At 45.9% G+C, this 14952-nt stretch overlaps 1 protein-coding gene across 3 annotated transcripts in view; it reads right to left on the bottom strand.

Moving 5' to 3' along the window:
- The window catches only part of ARHGAP24 (Rho GTPase activating protein 24), a 415806-nt gene that overhangs the window by 354460 nt on the left and 46394 nt on the right, over positions 1-14952 (bottom strand). The window contains exon 1 of one of the 3 annotated variants that reach the window (XM_079990831.1): positions 6114-6494. The exons of the other annotated variants lie outside the window; for them this stretch is intronic. The gene's annotated coding sequence lies outside the window, so the exon portion shown is untranslated. Of the gene's footprint in view, positions 1-6113; positions 6495-14952 lie in introns of those variants that run through there. 3 annotated transcript variants of the gene reach the window in all.

The raw sequence follows: 14952 nt of genomic DNA, 5'->3' as shown, positions 1-14952 counted from the left end.
ATGAGTAGGGAAAAGCCCTGATGGCTGTTGGCCCACCTCCACTCATTCATGGAACCTGAGAATATGTGGCTAGCTCATAGCTGTCAACTTTCAGATTTGAAAATAAGGGATCAGCAGCCTCGAAAATAAGGGATCAGCAGCCTCACCTGTCCCAGGGACAGTTTACGGGATATCTAACAATCCGGGATAGCAGTGGGAAGCAGCGGGAAACAGCACTGGAATAAGGGAATTTCCCGCAAAAAAAAGGGAAGGTTGACAGCTATGAGCTAGCTACCTTGCAAAATGCAAGACCTCTGATCTTGCAAAGAGGGCTATGTGCACACAAGTTGTATGCCAAGACATCGAGGTCGGATGAACACAGATGGCTGCACGGGCAGAACTGTAAAGCCCCGTGCATATGAGAAAATGCATGCCGGTCATAGCTTGGAATGCAGAAGGCAGATGAGCCAATCAATCAGAACAAGTAGATCGTCTTCCCTGCAGCATTTGATTTTGATGGATTGAACCAGCTTTGTGCAAACTTCTTCGATGTTTATGCCAATGCTTTTCACATCCCAAATTGGCCTGCTTTTCTGGCCACAACATGAGCAAACATGAAAAGAAACACAAGGCTGGTCCAGCATGCCAAATCAGGAAGTCACTTTAAACCCATTCAAAAATAATTGTCTGAATCACCTCTAAATAAAAGCCACTTTACAATGAAGTGGGCGGGTCTGGGGATTTAGACAGACGAGTCCTGGGTTTGAAACCCCTTGCTTGGCCTTGAAGCTCACTGGGTGCCCCTGGCCTGGTTGCACGATCTTGTCCCAGCCTACCTCACAGGGTTATTCTGAAAACAAAATGCAATAGCCCTGTGGGGAAGATGCTTTGCATGCAAGAGGTCCCACGTTAAATCCCCAGCCATCTAAATATTACTGAGCTAGAGGGACCAATTGGTCCGTGAAATATACTTGGAGTCGAGTGTGAATTCAGCTCATAGTAGCAATGAATGAAACTTTCTCCAAAACGTCTAGCTATATATACATTATTTACACAATGGGCCCCACATGATTGGCTAATTCCAGGCTGCCTCTGCAGGCCAATCTGGTTGCTGATTCACTTCATCCAGGAGCCTGATTGGCTTCTCCTGCTGACCAATCAGGTCGCTGATTCACTTCCACCTGGAGCTGGATTGGGTGGCTCCTGTAGATCAATCAGACTGCTACATTCTGGATCCTATTGTTCTAGGATTCAGCTCAGTACATAACATTCTGTTTTCATGCAGCATGTAGGCTATGGAACTTGCTTGCTCCCAGTCCCACAAGAGTTAGTGATGGGCACCATGTTGGATTATTTCAAAAGAGGAATGGAGGAACAGGCTGTTGATGGCTACCAGCCATGATGGCTGTGCCCTGCCTCTGCAGTCAGTAATGCTTCTGAATAGCCATTGCTGGAAATGGCAGGAGGGGAAAGTGCTCTTCCCACAGGCATCTGGTTGGCCACTGTGAGAACAGGTAAAGGCCCCCTGGACGGTTAAGTCCAGTCAAAGGCAACTATGGGGTTGCAGCGCTCATCTCGCTTTCAGGCCGAGGGAGCCGGCATTTGTCCACAGACAGCTTTCCATGTCATGTGGCCAGCATGACTAAACTGCTTCTGGCACAACGGAACACCGTGATGGAAACCAGAGCGCCCAGAAAAGCCATTTACCTTCCCACTGCAGTGGTACCTATTTATTTACTTGCACTTGCGTGCTTTTGAACTGCTAGGTTGGCAGGAGCTGGGACAGAGCCACAGGAGCTCACCCCGTCGTGGGAATTCAAACTGCTGACCTTCTGATCTGCAAGCCCAAGAGGCTCAGTGGTTTAAACCACAGCGCCACCTGTGTCCTTTAAGTGAGAAGAGGATCCAGAGTTAGATGGGCCATTGACCTCATCCAACGGGCTCTACTTACGGTCTAATGAAGGCAACTTCATCCATTCTGATGGTCTCCAGAGATCCATTTCCATTCATTAAAAGACAACACTTGGGCACGTGACTCAGTAGAGTGTGACCCAGTTGAAGAAGGCTTCCTGCGGACCACCCACCTCTTGCCCAGCTCCCACTCATTTCAAAGGGGCTTGCATAGCAGAAGAACTGCTGCCTGCACTTTGCAAAACCTCCGCAGCTAAAGACATCAATTTGAATAGAACATTTCTAACATCCTTGACAGTTTCCTTCCTGGGCTTTCCTGGAAAGCCAGCAAGGGAGTAGAACTCTGCAGCTTTGTTACACCGCTATAGGATGACATCTCCTCTAGTTAAATGCCCACTCACATATTAAGGCCGCTCAGGCAACCAGGAAGAGCTTGATGCTGGAGCCTGCATTAGACAGTGTTTTATTTTGGTTGGGGGGGGGGGTTGCAGATAATTATCATCGGGCAGATGCTCCACAGCTCCTGCTCTTCCCAAGGGCAGCCACTGTAAGTAATGTAAATTTTTATTAAAATGCCTCCATGTTTCCGATGGCCAAGCAGAGCAGCAGCCACCTGTTCTAATTGGAACACACAGCAATAGACCAGGCAGGAATGCCATGCAGTGAACAGAGAGACCCTCACATATCGAGGGAGGGGGGTTGAAATAAAAATTGAAAGAGGGAGGGGAGCCCTTAATCTGAAACGCTGGTACAGCACAGGGGTCCCTTAATTGTTCTCCCCACCCATGTGGGAGCTGCGGATCTGACATGGCTAAGAGAACATTTAAAGGGCATCCATGCTCAGATGCAAAAGAATGTTTTAAGAGCATTGAAATGCCAATCTTGGGGTGCCAGGTGTAGCACAGCTTCACCCAAGCAGTGTTTTCTCATTCACGTCACAAAGAGCGAGCGAGGGAGGGAGTATTAATGAGCATACCAGTTCATTAATAACTCTAGGGGATAATGGGTACTTCAGAAGGCCAGATGGTCAGCCTAGGCTGGGGAGGATATGTGTGAAGTGAGAGCTCCCATGAACTCCAAGCAGCCAAACAGGAAGGGCACCGGCGGCATGGCATGCAAATCACTCTCTGCCACCTGCTATGAACCACTTCCCCTTTTGCTCATTTTTGCATCACAGCAGCGCTGCATTAAACACTTAAAAACAACAGCAACCTGGAAATGGTGCATATTTTGCATAGTTGCAGCTACAGGTGTTTTTCAGGAGAAAGCTACATGCTAGGGATTGTCCCAGAAGAAGAAGGAGCAACCTTGCCAGGACTTCTTAGGTCTCTCATCATTTGTGCAATTAGCAACTGTGTGGATTATTATTTTTTAAATACAGCAAGCAGCTGTCATCAGCTGTGATGGTAGGGTCCCTTCTTATGGCCCCGATCCAGATTGGGCCTTCGGCACCTGGCATTTGCATGGTAAGGAAATCTCCCGCTCATGTCAATAGAAACTTGGCTTTCTATTGATGCAAATGGCAGCTGTAGGGTGTGTGAGCAGGATTGGTGTGGCAGTGGGGAACAAAGGGTTAAGCCCTCTCACCACCAGGGGCTAGATGCTGAGAAGCCCCACTGAAAAGTGGAGCTAGGAGAATGCAACAGGTACAATTGACTGGGTGCAAAGCTTCTGGGATGCCACAACTATTACATCCATTGGAAAGTGAGAGGTGAGGGTGCAAGATTTTGGAATCACCACTGTAATTTGAGACACCAGAGAACACCAGAGATTGATCATTTCATGAATGACAACATGTCCAGTCTGGCCTCGAAATATACCTTTCTTCCTGTCCCATCCCCATCATCTCTTTTTCAAATCTATTCTTTACCCTTTTAAAAAATGTTGACCCACCTGCTTGGTTTAAGTTCATTATAAATTGTTTGCATTTGAATAAACTGTAACCTTTGCAGACCTCACATTCATGTTTCCCCGTCACACTGTCTGCAATCCACTAAGATGGAGAAACTGTGTCCCTCCAGATGTTGGACTACAACTCCAATCATCCTTGGCCATTGTCCATGCTGGTTGGGGCTGATGAGAGTTGTAGTCCAACATCATCAGGAGGGACACAGGTCCCCCACCCACTGCCTTAAGAGTGTAAACACAGCAAACTGTCCTAAAGTATGAAACAGCCCTTGCTTTGTCTTCAGCGAAGGACCATGAGCGTCCTGACCAGGGATCTGAAAACTGTTTTGTAACAAATCCAGTTCTGTAGCTCAGCAAGAGGAATAGATGAATTTGTCAGTTTCGGTTTCCTGCAGTTTTTCTCTTTTCCAATCTCAAAGCGGAGTTTCCCACATTTCTATAGCGATTTTGTGATTTACTTATTTATTAATCCTCATGGAAACTCACCAGCATTTTAGTGTGAATTTCTCTGAACTGCTTGTGGTCCCCCCCCCCTTTTTTTTTTTTTTGCAAGCAGTTCCCTAACATAATGCATTTTGGTACCTTATCTTCACTGCTATATACATTTAACACATCCTTACCCCAAATGTGAACCACCCTGAGATCTATGGGTATAGTGTGGTATAGAAATTTAATATAAATCAATATGCATATTTTGTACACATTTCTGGCTGAAGAACTTCGTCTCAAAAGTTGCAGGAGTGAGAATTCTGCTGCATAATCTTTGTGCATTGGCTCAAAAAGTGCAAGTTGGGTAGTTTCTCATTAAAATGCAAGCAAAATTTATCCCCCTCCCCAAATGCTACTCAGTGTCAGAGCATCTAACTTTGCAAACCTAATGTTCCAGGTTGCAACCCTAGAATCCCCAGGTAGGATCCCTAACACAAACTGCAAGAGAGCCACTGCCTGCAACCTTGTGCCTCCAGCTGTTTTTGGACTACAATTCCCATCATCCCTTGCCACTGGTCTTGCTAGTCAGGGATGATGGGAGTTGTAGTCCAAAAACAGCTGGAGGCACAAGGTTGGGAAACACCAGTATAAAACAGCTTCCTATGCAAATCAGCTTGCGGCACCTCAATAGCAACTATGTCCAGACGTCCCTGTGAGCTGATGCTCAAGGGGCCAGTTCTTGGAGCACTGTGGTCCTTCAAGGTGGTCCTTGAAGCATAGGACAAGCCAAGTATAATGGCCTTAAAGGGAATGGTAGCCGTGACAATATGGAAGCATCCAATGGAAGCATTTTGGGAGCATCTCTAAAAGATGTAACCAAACTAAAGCACAAGCAAATGAGCGTTCCCCTTCAGGAGGATTTCCTGAAAGTCTTAGAAAGGAAAATGACCACCAGCAGGTTGAAAAGCCTTAGGGGGAGGGAGCTCAGTGTATCTGGCAACGTGCTTTATTTTTCTGCGGTGGTAAGTATCACAAGATTCAAATTAACTTGGAGACAGCAGCCTCTTTTAAGAAATCTCCCTGTCTGCATTTCTGCTTCTCCTTGAGACTAGAGAAATATAAGCAGAACCATACCACACCGTAGCAAAGCAAACTGCAACCCTATGCACACTTGTGGGGCGAGCCCTGCTGAACACCGTGGGACTTATACTCTGAGCAAACATGCATAGGATTTTGCTGCTGGGATATCCTAAGGCAGCCAGAATGGTATAAGAAATCACCAAGGAACCATTCTTCATTGACTCGAAGCAGCAGTGAAGATACTTTTTTACTATCTAACTGCATCTCAGAATAATCACCTTACACAGAAAAGTCTACTTATTCATTCTTTCTTAGCAAATGCGTTGCACTGCAGTTATTCTGAAGAGCTAACAAGAAAATTTGTTGTAATTCTCATGCTGTTGTGTGTAGATTTAAGATTCATCGGGACTTTTGCGATTTGCTGTCAAAGGGGGTTATTAGAAAGTCTAACCTAATGATCCTGGTGGGGTCGGAAAGCCTTATGCTACAGAGGCTCCTTTCAAATCAGAACAAGCTTTGCTAAGGTGGGAATATCAGGACGCAAAAAGATTGTAGAGAGATTGCTCTCCCCGCTCCCCAAAGTTTAAACGCGGATTCTATTTTTAACCTCCGGGAGGCGAGGTGCAGTCGTACTTAAGTTCCTCATCACCCAGTAGAATCCTTTAAGCTGCTTCTCCAAGACAAAAGGGGCATTATCCGGCAGCTGCTGTCGTTGCTGCCGCTTCCTGGCCCGTGCTAAGAACCTGTCAGAAGATCATCCCCCTTTGCTGCACTTTTCTCACCAACGCTATTTCCACGCCACCTACCCTGTTCACAGCCTCCGCGACGGATCCGCAGCAACAGCAACAGTTCCCAACTAGACGCGCCACCATAAACCAAGTGGGGGAGAGTGAGTGAGCGAGTGAAAAGCCCTGACGTTTCCCGAGCTCACGCGGATATTCAAATCTGTGAACTTCTCTGTTAACTCCGTGCAGTTTCAAAAAGGAAATCGGAGGCTAAATTCAGCTGACAACTGTCGTTGCGCAAAGCTCTCCCTCTTCTCCGCTTCCTGGTTCAGCGCCGAGACCACTTGCGAACCATCCGAGGACCCTCACTTGAAAAGAGACCCAAGAGGAGGAAAAAGAAGAAGTTGAAGTAGTAATAGCCCTGGGATCTGGAACGGGCAGCCGTGCGCAAAAATGTGCCAATAACACCCAGCGCGCACAGGCCAGCCCTCCGCGGAGAGGGAGAGAGCTGGTTTCAGGTTTCACTCGGCAGCTGGCGAGCTTCTCGACGCGCAGGCTGCCCCGTCGAGGATCCCTTCTTAGCCGCACAACTCACGCCTCCGGTATCTCTGGAACCCCGGGAAGCGCGGCGCCCTCAGCTGCGCGCCGAGCTCCAATAATGGCCCCATCCCTTCGCCGTGGAGCTCCACTCCGGCTGCTGGGCAGCTTCCTCTTAACAGCTTGTTTCCTTGCATTCAGATCCCACCTTTCCCGCACACCCTCCAACGTTTCTTCGATGAAAATAGGGACATCCTATCCCATAATAATAATTGTACTATTTATACCCCGCCCCAGCCACTCTGGGCGGCTTCCAACGTATATAAAAACATAATAAAACATTTTTAAAAAAAACACTTCCCTATCCAGAGCTGCCTTCAGATGTCTTCTAAAGGTTGTATAATTATCTCCTTGGCTTGCGGGTTGCATAACTCCATACCCTCCAACATTTCCCCAATGAAAATAGGGATGTCCTAAGGAAAACTGGGACATTCTGGGATCAAATCAGAAATTGGGATGGCTTCAGTAAATCTAGGATTGTCCCTGGAAAATTGGGGCACTTGGAGGGTCTGTTTCCTTCATGGAGGTCAAAATAGGAAGAACATCAGCAGGGTCTGCTGGATGCAGTGCCAGATTACTAAATAGACAGAGTAGTCACCGTCCTAGGGGCACCACACCTTTTAGGGGCCCTGTGACAATAGATCAAAATAATTGTGATTTGATCTGGAAAGAAAATTACAACCAAGCTTGCTTGGTTCAGTGTTATCCCACAGCAACACACACACACGAGGGGGGACTGAGATTTTGACTGCCTTTGACTGACATCCACAAGGTTTAATCCAGCACTGGCTGGATCAGGCCAATGGCCCACCAAGGCCAGCATCCTGTTCTCACAGTGGCCAACAAGGTGCCTGTGGGAAACCAGAAAGAAGAACATGAGCACCAGAGCAACGCTCTCCCCTGGTTTCTGGTTTCCAGAAACTAGTATTCGTAAGCATTGACCTCCAACTGTGGAGGTTAGAGAATAGCCATCACAGCTAGAAGCCTCTCTCCCATGAACTTGTCCAATCTTCTTTTTTAAAGTGATCCAAGCTGGTGGTCATTACTGCCTCCTGGGGACCAATGGTACCAAATAGTATGGGAAACAGAAAAATTAACCAATAAACTGAAACTGACACAGGGACAAATAGAAGAAGACACCTTCACCCCGGTATGGCTCCCCTTTATCACATACACAGCCCAACAAGACAAGGACAAAAATCCACCAACAGCATACAAATCAATATGGCTAACCTGATCCAAAACATCCATCCACCCCACTCACACATGAAAACAAAGACCACCACAGCCAACCACAAATGAATAACCACACCCTGGGCCAACCCCAACCTCTCTCACCACCAAAGGAACACAAGCGAACAGCAAAGAACCTGCACAAGCAATGCTGACACCAAACCCTACATAAAGTAAGTAAAATAGAAACATCACACCTGACCCCACCCCATCTCCCCTCCCTCCACCTCTTTCCCCCTTTTCTTCCTAATGTCTCAACAAATAAAACTGATTTGTAAAACTGTTACATGGGGGGGGAATACGAGAGAGAGACATTGCAAACACTTTTGTAAATCAAGAAAATCTTTAATAAAGAATAAAAATTACTGCCTCCTGGGGAGTGAGTTCCATAGTTTGGCTATGGTGAACATGGTTCTCCCCCCCCCCCCCAATAATTTAACCCTGTGAGGTGCATTAGGCTGGAAGGCTGCAACTGGCCCAAAGTCACCCAGTGAGCATTATGGCCAAGTGGGAATTTGAATGCCTGACTCCCATGTCCTAGTCTAGCTTTCTAATCACTACACCACACTGCCTCTTTACTGCCCTAACTCCCCCTCAAAGCAGCCCATTTCCTCCAAACACTGATGGAAGATTTCCAAACTCCACTCCTGCCTATGTGATCTACTTTCATGAAGGAGAGTCTTCCACCTTCCAAGTTGTCTGTTCTGTTGTTGTTTTTCCTCATTCTAAATTATGTCATAGTGCTGGTGTGAAGTTAACATGGGGCATCTTGTAAGTTCCTTAAAAGAAGGCCAGGGTCTGTATATACAATGGCACCTTGGATTTCAAACATAATCCATTCCAGAAGACTGTTCAAGTTCCAAAACATTCAGAAACCAAAACCTCAATACAGAAGCCTCAAAACAGAAAACTCAATACAGTGGTAACTCGGATTACAGACACTTCAGGTTACAGACGCTTCAGGTTACAGACTCTGCTAACCCAAAAATAGTACCTTGGGTTAAGAACTTTGCTTCAGGATGAGAACAGAAATCATGCAGTGGCAGCGGGAAGCCCCATTAGTTAAAGTGGTACCTCAGGTTAAGAACAGTTTCAGGTTAAGAACGGACTTCCAGAATGAATTAAGTTCTTAACCTGAGGTACCACTGTACGAAAAACTCAATTCGAAAGCTGTGTGGCATGTTCGACTTCTGAGGCGTGTTCGAAAACCGAAGCATTTACTTCTGGGTTTACGGTGTTTGAAAACCAAAATGTTCATCAATGGAGACGGTCGAAAACCGAGGTACCACTGTAAACAGTATTTATGCATTCTGTATTCACATACAGTATATTGCGCCAAGTGGTTTACAGAAAGAATAAAAAAATGAAATGATCAGTGCTTTAAAGAAAACCATTTAAAACGTTCTAGAATAATTAAGATCAACAATAAGCTAAAAACTAGATTGAAACACATGTCAACATTCTGCCTACTTTGAAGCAGTAAACGCTTCTGAATGCAAGGCTCAGCTTGCGAGTTTCCCACAGGTATCTGGCAAGAACAGGATGTTGAACTTGGCCAGCCATTATGTTATTGATTGATCCTTAACTACAGCAGCAGGATTTTGTGCCTAATCATTAAGCAAGAAGTGGAGTCAGGCTCCCCATGCCAACATTAGTTGGGGCTCTAGCCCCTTACGTCCCGCAGGGTCCCTGGTGTCACCTCTCAGAGCAGGATGAGGCGGAGCCTGAAGGATGCTCACCAGGGATTTCTTACACCAGGGATCGAACTGGGATCTTCTGTGTATAAGGCAGATACTCTACCACTGAGCTCCGCTTCTTCGCCTGAACCTAGGACCTTCTGCATGCTACCCTGATTGACTTGTAAACACTGCAGAGGGTACGGTTTTGACACCACTCCGCCGAACATCAACACTCCCCTTTGGTTAAGCGCAGCCGATAGTTTAACAACTTTGACAGCAGCTCAGAGGCTCTGAACGGAATAAAGCAAACAGTAGGAGAATGTCTATAACATGCTAAAAAGGGAGGGGACTTGCGCAATTAGATGCGAAACGCAGCAGGATACCTCTGCTTGCCTGAGGCTTAGTTTGCTGCCAGCCACTATCTCCCGGGGAGGCCTTGCCAGAGTGACATAAGTAAGAGAAAGAAGCCTTTAAGTGGGTTGGGAGGAGCTCCAGCAGCAAGGAGCAAGGCAGCTCTCTGATGAGGTGCTCATACTGGGGGGAAACCTGTAGGTTATGGAGGGAGGCAATTGGCAACCCTGAAACAAGTCGTTTTCCCCCCACAGCTGTTCTCTTGCATCTTTGCATGAGCAAGAAAGCCCCACGAATACACAAAACACTGCTGGTTTAAAAAGGGATAGGAAATTGCTGCTTAAAAGCTAGACTACCCCAGGGAGCATTTCCAATTACACAGAAAGAAATGAGGGGCAACACATAAACTGACTAGATAAAAGAAGATGAAGAAGAAAAGCAGGGGGGAAAAGAAGGCAACATAAAATAGAATCTTCCAGTTGCAAGTGGAGATAATGCAAGGAGCCTTTTGGGAACAGCATGCCAGTTTTGTAGGCACCATCATATACAAAAGAAGACTGGCAAATCAAGTTAATGGAATACGCCGAAATGGCGAAACTGGAAAGCTCAGAAAACAAGAAATTCAGAAAAGAATGGGAAATGTTTATTGTATATATGTGAAAGTGTTGTAAACAAGTTAGCACATCAGCAGGATTTTAAGGACACTTGTAATTTTAGAGATATAATAGGAAATATTGGATGAATATTTTTTGGAATAGTAATGATATGCAGTTGAAAAGGAAAATGAAGGAACCAGGGTAGGGAAGTCACGGGATTCGGAGAATCGCTATTTTCCGATTTGAAATTGTTTTGGCATATAGTTGTGTGTGTGTTTGTTATTAATGTTTTTGTTGTGGTGATTTTTACTTTTGTATGGTTGGAAGAAAATCTAATAAAATTTTATTTAGATATATATATATATATATATATATATATATATATACACACACACACACACATATATATATATGTGTGTGTGTGTATTAAAGAAGCCTTTTCCAGCCTGATGCCTGCCATATTTACTTATTCATTTTATTACATTTATATACCAGCTTTTCTCCATAGTTCCCTCCCACCTCCTTTAACCCCCATAACAACCCTGTGAGGTAGGCTAGGCTAAGCAGCAGTGACTTGCCCCCAGCTTCATGGCCAAGTGGGAATTTGAACCCTGGTCTCCCAGGTACTAGTCCAACACTAGCCAATGACCAGGGAAGATGGGTGATGTAGAGCACTTTGAGGAAGTGCCATAGCTCAGCGGTAAGGCTTCTGCTTCAAGTAGGGCTAGTGTTGAATAACAGCCTCTTAACAAAAAACTGAGGCAAGATGGTAGCAGCAATTCAGCAAAGTTGTTTACGCAGGCCCATTTCCATTATGTCTTCTTCAGAAAATCTTCTCAGAGCCAATTTAAACATCACCCTGCCCCAACGCAGTTGGAAAGCACTGCTCTGGGGCAGCATGTGTCACACCCAACATAATGTATAAGGGTGTGATCCTGTGCATACGTATGGACAGACACTGCCGCCTTTGTTTCGTTTGACTCCTCTTGAAGGCGCCTGTTTGGCTCCTGGCATGGTACCATTATGCGCCCTATACCAAAAGAAATCGATCAGTGATGGAAATGATAGAGCAGCCTGGTCTGTTACTCATTAAACAGGAAAACTGGCCCCTGCAAGAGGTCTTTCCAGAAGGACAGCTCTCTCCATCAGCCACAGACTCCTGATTTTTGCTTGTTTCGCTTCCAGCCTAGAGCAGCTATTCCACCTCTTCTTCTAGCCACCACTAACAACTGATTTTCATTACTTGTTGTTTAGTCATTTAGTCGCGTCCGACTCTTCGTGACCCCATGGACCAGAGCACACCAGGCACTCCTGTCTTCCACTGCCTCCCGCAGTTTGGTCAAACTCATGCTGGTAGCTTCGAGAACACTGTCCAACCATCTCGTCCTCTGTCGTCCGCTTCTCCTTGTGCCCTCCATCTTTCCCAACATCAGGGTCTTTTCCAGGGAGTCTTCTCTTCTCATGAGGTGGCCAAAGTCTTGGAGCCTCAGCTTCAGGATCTGTCCTTCCAGTGAGCACTCAGGGCTGATTTCCTTCAGAATGGAGAGGTTTGATCTTCTTGCAGTCCATGGGACTCTCAAGAGTCTCCTCCAGCACCAGAATTCAAAAGCATCAATTCTTCGGCGATCAGCCTTCTTTATGGTCCAGCTCTCACTTCCATACATCATTACTTAGCTGTTTGTTTTAAAAAAGTAATGGGGTCTTCTCTCTCTCTCTCTCTCTCTCTCTCACACACACACACACACACACACACACACACACACGATATCAAAGGAGCAATCCACTGGGTAGATAAAGGATTGGTAAGTTGTGTGATTACTACAGCAAGGTTAACTTGAGCAGAACAGAGGAGGTCTTACAACCTTCCTTCCTTCAAATAGTGCTTTGTTAAACTGTGGGGTGCAGAATGGGAACAGGGCACAGCTCAGTGGCAAAGCACCTGCTTGGCATGCAGAAGGTTCCAGGTAAAATCCTCAGCACCTTCAGGTAGGGATTGAGGGGAAACCATCCCTGAAACCCTGGAGAGCTGCTGCCAATCAGCGTAAACGATATTGAGTTAGATGTGTTAGGATTTTTATCCATCTGTGCTCCTCCAGCAGTAGCACTATGTTTGTGTATATCATGTGAGTGTCTGAGAGAGTGTGAGACAGGAAGTCTCAGCACGGTTGGAAGTTAGTTTCACTTCTGAATGTGTTGCTGTTTCTGTACTGGTGCTCAAAGAGCACAGATGTGCTGATGGATTCTCTGTATATAGACTGTAAAATAAAGTAGAATGGTACCTCGGGTTAAGTACTTAATTCGTTCTGGAGGTCCGTTCTTAACCTGAAACTGTTCTTAACCTGAAGCACCACTTTAGCTAATGGGGCCTCCTGCTGCCGCTGCGCCGCCGGAGCACGGTTTCTGTTCTCATCCTGAAGCAAAGTTCTTAACCTGAGGTACTATTTCGGGGTTAGCAGAGTCTGTAACCTGAAGCATATGTAACCTGAAGCGTATGTAACCCGAGGTACCACTGTAGTTTAGAGCTACCGGTTGACTCTTTCTTCAGCTATGATATGCCAGAAGACGAGCGTGCTCCTCTCAGGAGGGAGGGGTCACTTATCACCGGTCTCTCTGGACTGAGGGAGATTTATAGCCAGAGAGTGACCACCAGAGAGACTTCTTGGGAAGTTGGCGGCCTTCCCAGGCGTGTTTCCAACAAGATGGACCAGTGGTCCAACTTGGTACAAGGCTTCCTGTATCCATTGTATCAGAAGCAAGGATAAAAGATAGCATACTGCTGAGGTTAACTGGAATCCAGTTTCTGAACATTGCAAAAACACATCTTTAAGAAATAATAATCCCGAAAATACATCAGTGTAATTGTTAGAGAGTCAGACTAGAACCTGGAAGATTGGGGTTCAAATCCTCGCTCAGCTATGAAGCTCACTGGGTGAGGCTAGTTTCTGCCTCTCATCTTAACCTCACAGGGATGTGGTGGGGATTAAATGAGGGTGGACGGAAGCACATACTCCACCTTGAAGTGCTTGGAGAAAAAGATGGGATCTAAATGCCATAAAACAATGTTATCAGGATATGAAAGTGTGTGTTTTAGAAATGGAATGCAATAGTCTTTGAGGTTCCAGAGGGTTTGGAGACCCTCTGGAGAAGGTTTTAAGAGGTACAACAGGTGTTGAAGAGGAGGAAGCTGATGTCCCTCTGGATTCCATGCCGTGCATTTGAATTGTGAGAAACAGAAAATATTTCTTAACGAGTAAAAAATAATGATGGGGATAATTGGGCCCGAGTGCTATGAGGAGGATAATTTTTGGTGTTTTGCTCCCAGCAGAAATGCTTCATTACGATCAAGGGAAGCGGTCGGGGAGGGAGGTTCAGAGAAGGGCAGACAAGTGGAACTTCACATCTCATGGAAGCGGCTTACACGGTTTCTGGACATGTGGGATGTTATGTAAGTCAACAGAAATCCTGTTGCTCCCCTCGCTCATTTATACATCTGCCAATTTTCCCCTTTCCAGCTGACAGTCTTCTCTTTTGGAGTGAGTCTGGAAATACGGCCAAGAATGTATTTATTACTACTGCAAATTCTCACAGTGGAAACTCCCACTGAGAATGAATTGAATTCACTGTTCAGTTTTAGGAAGCCCGGCTCTAGCCAAGGCCTTGAGTTCATCTGCTTTTTTGTTGCTGTTGTTGTTCTCTTTAAATGATCATTTGATGATCCTTCCCATTCTCACTGTAACCACTTGTAGCAATGGAGAGGGGGAATCAATGAAGAGCCCACAGCATATGCCTTGCAGGCAGGCAGCCAGCAGGCAGACAGGCAGGCAGGCAGGCCGGGCGTCCCACTTTGATCTCCAGCTCAGAGAGGTAGCAGGGCAGAGGAACAGCCTCCGGCCAAGAACTTGCAGAGCTTGCAATCAAAATAGACAGGACTAGCCTGCACAGACCAATTGGCCAGTCTTGCCTCCTAATGCTAGGGCAAAGGATGGGATGAACAGCTAATTTTGTCTTGTTTCCGTCTCACTTGCACTCAGCCATAGTGTTTCAAGCAGACTTCTTTTTTGAGAGAATGGACAAAAAAAAACCCCAACAACCCACTTTTAATCTGCACGCATTTTGTCTGCCCCTTTTACATAAAACATCCTTTTAAAACCTTCCTGTCTGTAAAACAGGAATTTTGCGTGCATCTTTTATACAGTACAGTATACAAACTCTTTTGTGTGACATTTGTGCACACCCAAAACGCATCGCAAAATCTGGAGAAGTGTGCATGATCTGATGGTGCACTGCTTTCCGATCCACAAGTAAGTGTGGCAGCATCAGATTAGGGTAGTTGGTCCAGCCCAAAAGCAGACCAAATGAATTCCCCTCCCATCTTTTGTGAAATCTGTTGGGGTAGCAAATTCTGTCTCCCAGCTGTGGTTAACAGAGTGAAGGGTGTCACCAAGACTGTGCCCTTTCCAAAGA

This window comes from Podarcis cretensis (genome assembly GCF_951804945.1).
Source record: "Podarcis cretensis genome assembly, chromosome: 9".
NCBI lineage: Eukaryota > Metazoa > Chordata > Lepidosauria > Squamata > Lacertidae > Podarcis > Podarcis cretensis.
Note: the sequence above shows the minus strand (reverse complement) of the source record. Positions and strands in the feature narration are given on the sequence as shown.